We start from the raw sequence: 11,391 nt of genomic DNA, 5'->3' as shown, positions 1-11,391 counted from the left end.
TGGCACAGTCTGGCAGTGTTCTCTGAAGAACTCTGCTTGGTCTACCTCCAGCGTCCAGCGTCCCAGAACCAAGAGAAATCTCTCCTCTCGATTCTGGGTCTTCCGCTTCCTCCCTCAGCCTCGCCTTGTGGGTGTGACCATTACCGAAGCCTCAATGGGGGTTGGAACTTCCAGGCCAATGCTGGGATGGCTACCCACTACATCTCCCCCTTTTGTCTGAATAAGAAGGTTCTAACCTAATACAAGACTATATAAAAAGAAATGGCTATCAAATATTGTCCAGGAGTAATTAAGGATAATGACTTAGATAAGTTGGAATTACAATAAATGCAAACAATATCAAGCAAAAAACACATACTAAAATCCAGGGAAATCTAGAGTGTGAGTAGGTGGCATGTTAAAAGATCATTCCAAAAGGTGTCCTATCCTAAAGAACCTGAGTCTAATACTTAATATATTCTATCTAAGATATTATATATGTATATACACTAAGTTGTAACTATAACTGCTAGTTGTCAACCTCATCAAAGACCTGAGAAGGAATATAATAATACCTGAGAAATGGGACGCAAGCAACTTTCGGGAGTCTTGCAAGAGTAGACAAAGACAGCTAGCAACCTGGACAGTCACCTACAGTTTCTCAGCATCGTTGGTGCATTCAAATTGGCTACAGGCCTAGAGTATCTGACAGACCATTTTCAGAAGCAGGAATTCTGAAAGACCATCTTACCCTGTCTTGGCAAATTATAGTGGTCGCTTTCCTTGTGTCCCGCTTGTCCAGAAAGGACAGAATTTGTACTGTCAGCAGTTGAGGCAAGGGCAGTTCTTTGCCCAGTAGGCCATTTTGTGCCAAGAAGACAAACTTCCAAATGGAAATGTCTTAGAAGCCCAACATGCTCTTGGGATCAAATGACAAGCATAGGTGACAACAAATCTATAAGTCTTATCTACCTAAACAACCTAAGGACTAAGGCTTCCTATAAATAAGGCAAACAGTCTGTAAGCAAATGTACAGTAAAAGGACAATGACTTTAAATTGTGACAATACACAAAATATCTTTACCAGAGGTAGGAATGTATAGTGCAATATGCAATATAATAATAATCCTAAATATATATCAGTATACAGAATATCTTAAACAGAAGTAGAACATACATACAGTATGACAGATATAAATTTACATTTGTATCAATATACAAATATTTCAAATAAGAGTAAAAATATGTGTACAATATAACAAACATAGTTCTGTGTTTGTATCAATATACAAATTATCTTAAATAGGAATATAAAAAGTTTATATTTGTATCAACATATAAGAATTCATAACAGTGCAAATTATCTAAGGCTGCTATATTACTAAATTTGTTTACTAATGTATATGATAGTCTACCATAATATCTTATGTGGGAAGTGGTGTTTTGTGCAGGGGACGGCGGTGGCTCATCCCTGACTGGAAGCTGGAGAGCAAGCTCTGCTGTCAAATATTTCAAGAATTGTATATTGAGGCATAATGCTACTACAGAAACCAGAGAAAGGAAGAACCAAGTAAGGCCTGATTGTTGGTAGTGACATGCAGGACAGGGCTGGCATTTCCAACTGCCAGCTGTTTTTTCCAGTCACTGCATAACTTGAATAGAAGCTATGCATACTGGCTGGTCAGCAAAGCCAAGGAACAAACACTATGGCCGTTAAAAACAGTCCCTCCGAGCCCGGGGCCTTTCCCCTGGAATTTAACACCATGGATCTCTTCCTTTTCATCCCATCAGCCATGTGGTACCTTTTTCTATTTGATGACAACAGCCAATACTTAGGATCTGCCTGACTAGGGTTGGAGACCGTCTGAGTCACAGCCGAGGAAAATGAAATTTCTGTTTTATTTGGTTCCTTGTGCAGGGAGCACACTGACTCTTCCAGGAACTTGTGAGTAAAAAAGAGGTTGAGTTTTGTCAAACAAACTCATGGTTATGGTGAGTGATCCAATGTGGTCAGAGTGGGCAAGAGCCATGGAGAACTCATGACAGGCTATACCATGTTGTGGAATGGGGGAGTGGGGAATGGTGGTCAGACCTGTATGCTGCGCTGGTCCAACCACATCCTGCTGACTTGGCTGAGTTTTACACTCTTCATCATCCTGGTCTTCTTCCCCCTCATTGCTCACTATTACCTCACCACTCTAGGTGAAGCACATGAAGCCGGCAAATGCATCTTTGGGCCTTGGGCTGGCAACGAGCTCTGTGAGGTAATGTTAGGGACCAAGATGTCGGGAACCAAACATGAACCATGGAAAGTACTAGTTAGCCCCTTCCCAGAGCAGTAACCAGAGGCCCCCAAAGATAAGAGAACATCCCACAGTCAGGTCCCATGACAACCGAACATAAAGAGCATTCCATGATCAGGTAGCCTAGCAACAGAATAAACGGTCCCTGACCAGTGACCTTAGCAGACATCTTGCAGTTGCACAATCTGCCTCACATGTCTTGCACCCCTTCCATGTTCTGCACATCCCTTTTCCCCTTCCTACCTTTCTGCCCCTTCCCCTCCTATGCTACATAAGCTTTGCAAATTGAAATAAAATTGGCAGCTTGATCAGAATCTTATCTTGCTGTCCTCCTTTGTGTTGCCCTTCCCTTTCATTTGCTCCCACAGGTGGGTCGCCCCTGTTGAAACCTGGCTGGCCGGGGCATCTGGTGCCCAACGTGAGGCTCAACCCTCGCCTTGTTGGGAGTTGAACGTCTGTCCTTCTCCAGGAAAGTCCAGACATCTGGTGGAGATTTGAAGTGATCACTTGTTGAGGCCACCCAACTTGGCATCGGGGTGATCCAGAGGAGAGCGGGAAGGGTGAGGTGAGTCTGAGCTATAGACTTCAGCATGGGACAGGGAACTTCTCAGGACTTGTTTGTAAAGGGCGTTAAAGATGCCCTCCAGACATGAGGGATAAGCATTCGCAATAAAAAGACCTCATACAATTCTTTAGTCACTTAGAGGACTGTTGTAACTGTTTTCCCCAAGAAGGAAGATTGATGAAAAATGCTGAATAAAGGGAGGGCAGCCAGAGGCTCTGGCAGGGTGTGAGGTGTGCGGTGTGCCGGGTGTTTGTGTGTGTGTGTGTGTGTGTGTGCTGTGTGTTGTGTGTGTGTTTGTGTGTGTGTGTGCGTGTGTGTGTGTGTGTGTTTGTGTGTGTATGCACGCACAGTGAGAGGTGGAGGGGGGCGGGAGCTGGGAGGGCGGAGGAATGAGAGCTCTGGGCGCCTCTCTGTGGCTCCTTCGCCTGGGCGGAAAAGCCAGCCCGAGAGCTCAGTTAAAACGATGCAGTGGCCGTGGCTGAGGCAGCCAGGGCCTCAGTGTCTGGTCAGTGGTGAAGTGACTTTGCTGCTTCTGTCCCCACGGCTCCCTTTACCCTTGCATTGCTTGAAAACCAGAGTGAGGCTTGGCTTACACCAAATGATTGGTATTTTTTGGCCCATGCCACCCAGTCTCGGGGAGATTTTGTCTTATGGAAAACTGAATTTTCAGAAAACTGCCGTGAGATGGCCCAGCTCAATGCTGATAACCCTTCCTCAAAACATTGGAACATTAATAAACTTCTTGGCAAAACTCCTTATGACAAAAACTAGGTTCAGGCCACCTTTCCACCCTGCTTATTGGCCCAGATTCAGGCTGCCGGCCTTCGAGCCTGGAAGTGGCTTTCCCAAAAGGGCACCACTACCACGTCATTGGCCAACGTGCATCAGGGACCAGATGAGCCCTATAGTGATTTGTTAAACACCTCGCCTTTGAAAATGCAAACCCAGCCTGTCAGGAAGTTCTCTGCCCCCACAGAAATAAGGCCCCCCTTTCTGAGTACATCCACCTTTGTGCAGGAGTTGGCTCCGCCCACGCCATAGATCTGGCTATTGGCTGGCACAGCCCTGAAGTAGGTGGGTGCCCAAGAATTGAGATCCCAACAAAGTCGCCTTTGCTTCTCCTGTAAACAACCAGGACATTTTGGGTGGGAATGCCCCAAGCGGGTCCCTGCCCGCTTGGAGGGCATGGCATTACCACTTGGCCGCTACCAACCACCCTATGTCCCAGATGTGGCCATGGCCTTCATTGGGCAAGGGAATGTAAATCTAAAACCAATGCTCATGGTTGCCTGCTCCCTCCCGGCCCCTTGGGAAACTTTCTTTGGGGCCAGCCCCTGGCCCCTCTGCTCTGGGGAGTGCCCCATGGGGCTTCGCAGGCCGCTCCCCAACTGTCTGCTCCCTCCAGTGGGCAACTCCAGGCAGCACAGGACTGGACCTCTTTGCCACCACCCACACAATACTAGATCCATCCCAGGGCCCCCAAGTCATCTCTACCAGGATTTGGGGCTCCCTGCCCGCAGACACCCATGCCCTTATCCTTGGCCATGCCTCATCCACCTTAAAATGTGTCCAGGTCTACCCCAGAATTATTGATAATGACTATACAGGAGAGATTAAGATTTTGGCCTTGGCACTCCAGGGTCTTGTTGCCATCTTCTGAGGCACCCGCCTTGCCCTTCTGGTTATTCTCCCTGTGCTTTCCTCTGATAACCCTGTTCAGTCCGCCCAGCCCTGAGGAGCTGCTCAGATTGGCTCACCAGAGGCTTATTGGCTTCAGCCTATTTCTCACTCTCAACCCACACTTACCCTTAAACTAGATGGCAAAAAATTTCAGGGGATTTTGGATACTGGTGCTGACGCCACTGTAATCTCCCAATACCATTCGCCTGCCTCCTGGTCCCTTACCCCCCCCCCCACTGACCTTAAGGGCATAGGTCAATCCAGTAACACCCTCCAATCCTCTAAAGTTTTGGCCTGGACAGATGAAGAGGGTAACCATGGTACTGTCACCCCCTTTGTGGCTCCTGGGCTCCCTGTCAACCTTTGGGATCTAGATATTCTCTCCCAAATGAAGGTCATCTTCTGTAGCCAAAATGAGGTGGTTACCCAACATAGGCTTCATCCCAGGAAAGGGTGTTGGTAAACTTCAACAGAGCCGAACCCAACCTGTCGCTCCCATTAATAAAACAGAAAGGCTCAGTCTTGGCTTTGAGGGTTTTTAATTGAGGCCACTGCTCCCCCTGTACACCATGCAGATAAAATCACTTGGCTTACCCAAGAACCTGTGTGGGTAGACCAGTGGCCTCTGCCACAAGAAAAACTACAGGGGGCAGAGATGTTGGTACAGGAACAGCTCGCTGCCAGTCATATTGAACCATCCAATTCCCCCTGGAATATGCCCATCTTTGTCATAAAGAAAAAAATCTAGGAAATGGAGACTCCTCCAAGACCTGCGAGCCAATAATAAGGTTATGCAGCCCATGGATGCCCTCCAACCAGGCATGCCCTCACCTATTGCCATCTCAGAGGCCTATCATAAAATGGTTATTGATTTAAAAGATTGCTTCTTTACCATTCCCCTACATCCTGATGATCAAGCTTATTTTGCCTTTAGCCTCCCTAGGGTTAATTTTCAGGGCCCCATGCTCCATTTTCATTGGCTTGTCTTACCCCAGGGAATGGCAAATTGCCCAACTCCTTGCCAAAAAATTCGTGTCCCAGGCAGTGGATCCCATATAGCAAAAATGGCCCTCTGCTTATATCTTGCATTACATGAATGACCTTCTTTTGGCTGCCCCTAGTTCCTCCATCCTTGAAGCAACTTTCCAAGATCTGTCACAGGCTCTTTGTGCTGCTGGCTTACAGCTTGCCCCTGATAAGATCCAGCACTCTGCGCCCTTTAGTTATCTGGGCCTTGAATTACATACCAATCAAGTCTTAGTCCCATGCATCCGGCTGCACACAGATAACCTTACCACCCTTAATGATTTTCAAAAACTTCTAGGGACATTCAATGGCTTCGGCCATACCTAGAACTCCCTACCGCTGATCTTCTACCCCTCTATGACATTCTTTGGGGCCCCAGCGAGCCCACCTCTCCCCATCAAGTGACCCCGGCTGCTCACAAGGCTCTATCTTTAATCGCCAAGGCCATTTCCTCTCAAGCCTCTTTTCAGATTGATTATTCCCTCCTGCTGTTTTTTGTTGTCTTATCCACTTCCCATGTTCCCATGGGGGTCCTTTGGTAGAGTTCCCCTTCTACCTTAAGGGCCCAGGACAAACTTAAGGGTCATTCCCTCTTATGGATTTATATGCCTGCCAGTCAACTAAGGTCATTCCCACCTATCCCCAACTTGTTTCTTCCCTAATCATGCAAGGCTGCCAGACCTCATGTCAGATTTTTGGTAAGGACCCAGATTCCATCTTAACCCCCTACACCCACGAACAAACAATTTTTGTTTCAGACACTGGATTATTGGGGTGTTGCCTTTTCGGGGTTCCTGGGCTTTCTTGACAATCACCTCTCCGATGACCCAGTCCTTCATTTTGCTTCCACTCATCCCTTCATTTTCCCAAAAGTCATTTCCCCCAGCCCCTTGCCTGATTCCTTGACCATTTTTACTACTGTGGCTTATGCCTTTCAAGGTCACTCGTTTCCCTTCCCTTCGCCCTTTCGGTCAGCTCAGCTGGTTGACCTTTTGGCTGTTTTATAGGTTTTTGAGGATTTCCATGATTCCCGCTTAACATTTACATGGATAGTGCATATATCACTCATTCGATACCCCTTCTTGATACAGTCATTAAAGTTCAAAATCACAAAAGATCAAGCTAGAGACATAGTTAAACAATGCACTTCTTGTGTAGTTTCCCATCCCATCCCCCATGTTGGAATTAACCCCCAAGGGCTCTTGCCTAATATATATATGATCTGACAAATGGATGTTACACATGTTCCCAACTTTGGTAGACAAAAATATCTCCATGTTTCTGTTGATACTTTCAGAGGTTTTATTTTTGCCTCCCCTCATACTGGTGAGGCCGTCAAGGATGTTATTGCTCACTTCCTGGTCTGCTTTTCTACTTTGGGTGTCCCAAAACACATAAAAACAGACAATGGCCTGGCCTTCACAAGTGGAGGACTTAAATGGTTCCTTCAACAATTTGAGATCTCTCACACTACTGGTATCCCTTATAACCCTCAAGGTCAGGGCATTGTAGAATGAGCCCACCAGACCTTAAAAACATGGCTTTCTCAATTAAAGATGTCCGAGCTTTCCTTTGTCTCCCCCTGAGACCACTTGAGCCATGCTCTCTTTGTCCTTAACTTCCTCACCCTGGATGGTGAAGGTCGATCAGTGGCTGACCGCCATTGGCACCCCTTAGCAGACGCCAGCCACTCTTTGGTCATGTGGCTAGACCCCCTTACAGGCGTTTGGAATGGTCCAGATCCTGTACTTATCTGGGGCCTTGGCTCTGCTTGCATCCTTGATCAGTCACATGACACCCCACGCTGGCTCCCTGAGTGCCTGGTCCAATCTGTCAATTTACCTAACATTCCCAGGGGACCAGCTGCTCCCCCTGAGGACTCTCCTTCTTCTCTTTCAGATGCTAAAGCTACCATCAAAGACGGAGACCTCAAAGAGATGGAGATCACCCACAAAGCTGCCCATTGTGAGTCAGCTGACTGTCTGGGGTCTCATACTCCTCCTCCCGAGCCATAGCCTCTCTAACCTATCCCAAAACTCCAATCACCGCCAGCCCCTAAACCATACCTGGCAGGTGCTGACGGAGTGACAGGATGCCATCTGGCAAACCTCCCTAGTTACCCTGGCCCTTGGTGGCCAGACCTGTTTCCGGACCTCTTTAAGCTTGCATCAGGCTCTACGGCCCCTTGGGGTCTAGAAAACGACTCTCTGCCTCCCCACACACTGCCTAACTGCCCCCTACAGGCCCGTGCCCTGCCTGGATGTAGCAACACCTTCCATCGCTCCCGCCTTACTAGACCCACCCTCTATGTCTGCCCTGGTTACCATCATCCCTGCTTGAGTCATTACACCTGTAGTGGTCACCCTGAGCATCATTGCAAGGCCTGGGGCTGTGAAACCACCGGTGATACATACTGGGGCCCTGCCTCATCCTGGGACCTTATAACTGTTAGGGCCAATTACTCCCGCCCTAAGAATCCCTGGACTATTAGACCTGAGTGCATTAATTCATGGTGTCATCCTCTTAGGATCTGATTTACTGACCCTGGAAAGAAGGCTACCAATTGGGAGCGGGGCTATGAATGGGGCCTCTTACTCTACCAAGATGGCTGTAATTCAGGTGTCATCTTCTTCATCAAACTTTTAAAATTGCCTGTTAATTCCCCTAACACTGTTGCCATCGGCCCCAACTCTTTTCTTGGCAACAATGATTTTCTTACAACTAATATATCTCAGATATCCATGGGTTTTTCTCCCATGTTCCCACCTCCCCCACCAACTACCAAAGATATGATTACCACCCTTATCACAAAACCTACCAGGTACTTAATACCTCCAAGCCTGATTTGGTTGACTCCTGCTGGCTTTGCTATCATTCTGCCCCACCATTTTATGAAGGAGTGGCTGTTGATTTAGATTTCTCCCTAACCACTGACCCACACAATTGTTGCTGGCAACAGCCACCCACACCCTTACACTTTTCCAAGTTATGGGCTCAGGCTGCTGCCTTGTCACCCAAGGCGCTATCATCCCCCCTGTTTATCAACCATTTTGCAATGTCACAGACAATCTAAGTACCTCCCTTAAGTCTGGATATCTTATCCCTGCCAATGATACTTGGTGGGCCTGTACTGATGGCCAACACCATGCATTTCTCTTCATTTAAATAATCCCTCTGCCCCCTTATTTTGCATATTGGTTCAGCTTATCCCTAGGCTAACCTTTTATTCTCCAGATCAATTCTCCAAAAGATGAGACGACTCTGGCAGAGACGGCTGCCCTCATGCCCCCCCATCGCTCGAAAAGGGAGCCTGTGACTGCAGTCACTTTAGCCGTCCTCCTGGGGGTGGGAGCTATAGGGGCCGGTACGGGCATAGCCTCCCTGGTCTTATCTAATCAACATTATTCAGAGCTTAGAATTTCCATAGATGAAGATATAGCTCAGCTGGAGCCAGGCATTTCCGCCCCTGAATCCTCCCTAACCTCCCTTTCAGAGGTGGTCCTCCAAAACTACCGAGGGCTAGACCTCCTCTTTTTACAGCAAGGAGGCCTCTGTGCTGCTCTTAAGGAAGAGTGTTGCTTCTATACTGATCATACGGAGTAGCAAGGGATAGCATGGCTAAGGTCCGTGGAGGCTTAGAGAAGCACAAAAAAGAAAGGGATCAAGAGCTAGGCTGGTTCCAAAACTGGTTCTCTGCATCTCCCTGGCTAAACACCCTTCTGCCATCCCTCCTGGGACCCTTGGTTGGCCTCATTCTTGTCTTGACATTCGGCCCTTGGGCTTTGTCTCGACTAACTCTATTTGTGCGCAGTAAGCTGGCTGAACTTCAGGCAAAACAAATTCAGGTTCATTACCAACACCCTGACCTCCATGAACGTGGTCTCAATGAACCAGATACAGACTCCACATCAGCACAGACCCCTCTGCCCAGGGGAGGATGCACCTGTGCCTGGGAGCTGAAGTCCACTGCTTAGGGGATTGAGGGTGCAGCTGGGACTGCAGAAGGCAGGGAGACTAAAATGCTCCATCATCCTGGGTGCCTTGGATGACATGCTCTATTGCACAGTGGTTATGCAGACCCTATACTCTTCCCTCCCAGATTAAAACCCACCCCCTGTAAAAAACTGCATCATTCCAGCTTCCTTCAGGACATGTGGGGATGCCGACATGAACTGACCAATTAACCTAGGAACTCAAAACTTATCAGGGATGGAGCCTCTGTCACCGCTCCCCCATCACAGCGAAACATTTGGGCCTCCTTTCTTTGTTTTGCTATATGTATAGAAGGGGGAGATGTTAGGGACCAAGATGTTGGGAACCAAACATGAACCATGGAAAGTACTAGCTAGGTCAGAGAACAAGTCATAAGCCCCTTCCCAGAGGAGTAACTAGAGGCCCACATCCCACAGTCAGGTGCCATGACAACTGAAAGTAAAGAGCATTCCAGTCAGGTAGCCTAGCAACAGAATAAACGGCCCCTGACCAGTGACCTTAGCCAACATCTTGCAGTTGCACGATCTGCCTCACACATCTTGCACCCCTTCCATGTTCTGCACGCCCCTTTTCCCCTTCCCTCGTCCCTGCCCCTTCCCCTCCTATGCAATATAAGCTTTGCGAATTAAAATAAAATTGGCAGCTTGATCAGAATCTTGTCTTGCTGTCCTCCTTTGTGTCACCCTTCCCTTTCATTCACTCCCATAGGTGGGTCGCCCCTGTTGAAACCCTGCTGGCCGGGGCAAGGTAAAGCATGTTCTAGATCTTTGTTGGATCTGTGAGACTGTGAGTGAAGAGCTCCTACAGCTAGAGGCCAAGGGGCAAGAGCTGAACAGTGAGATGGCCAAACTGAACCTCAAGATTGAAGCCTGTAAGAAGAGCATCAAGAATGCCAAGCAGGACCTGCTGCAGCTCAAGAACGTCATTAGCCAGACAGAGCACTCCTACAAGGAGCTGATGGCCCAGAACCAAACTGCCCCTGCCCATCCAACTGCTCCTCGAGAAGGAGGATGCTGGCCTCCCACCCCCCAAGGTCACTTGGGGTTGCCGGCTACACAATTGCTTTGACCTCTGGCTTTCCTGTCTATGTTTATGACAGTGACCAGTTTGCCTTTGGGAGCTACCTGGACCCTTTGGTCAAGCAAGCTTTTCAGGCTACAGTGAGAGCCAATGTTTATGTTACAAAAAACGCAGCCATTGCCTGCCTGTATGTGGTGTTGGTGGGAGAAATGCAGGAGCCTGCCCTGCACTGCTGCCTGCCGACCTCAGGAAGCAGCTGTATTTTTGGCCGCACTGGAGGACAGATGGACACAACCACATCATCATCAACCTGTCCTGGAAGTGGAACACCCAGAATTTACTGTACAATGTCAGTACAGGCCGGGCCATGGTGGCCCAATCCACATTCTATGCTGCCCAGTACAGGCCTGGCTTTGATTTAGTGGTGTTACCACTTGTCCATGCCATGTCTGAACCCAACTTCATGGAAATCCCACCGCAGGTGCCTGTTAAGCGGAAGTATCTCTTCACTTTCCAGGGTGAGAAGATTGAGTCCCTGAGATCTAGCCTTCAGGAGGCCCGTTCCTTTGAGGAGGAGATGGAGGAGACACTGCCAGCTGCTGCCATGATATAAGGTACTGATTACCCATGAGCCACGTGGCAAAGTATAGATTAATAGAAATGGGTTAATTTAAGATAAAATAAGTAGATAACAAGAAGCCTGACACGGCCATACAGTTTATAAACAATGTAAGTTTCTGTGTGCTTACATGGTTGGTTCTGAGTGTCTATGGGCCTGGCAGGTGAGAGAGATTAGTCCTGACTGTGGAACAGGCAGGAAAACTC

The 11,391-nt window shown here is 48.1% G+C and overlaps 1 pseudogene; it reads left to right on the top strand.

Moving 5' to 3' along the window:
• The first annotated feature begins 2,018 nt into the window (after positions 1 to 2,018).
• Positions 2,019 to 11,179, top strand: LOC118588740 (annotated as a pseudogene).
• Positions 11,180 to 11,391: the final 212 nt, after the last annotated feature.

This window comes from Onychomys torridus, chromosome 8 (assembly GCF_903995425.1).
Source record: "Onychomys torridus chromosome 8, mOncTor1.1, whole genome shotgun sequence".
In the NCBI taxonomy this organism is placed as follows: Eukaryota; Metazoa; Chordata; class Mammalia; order Rodentia; family Cricetidae; genus Onychomys; species Onychomys torridus.
Note: the sequence above shows the minus strand (reverse complement) of the source record. Positions and strands in the feature narration are given on the sequence as shown.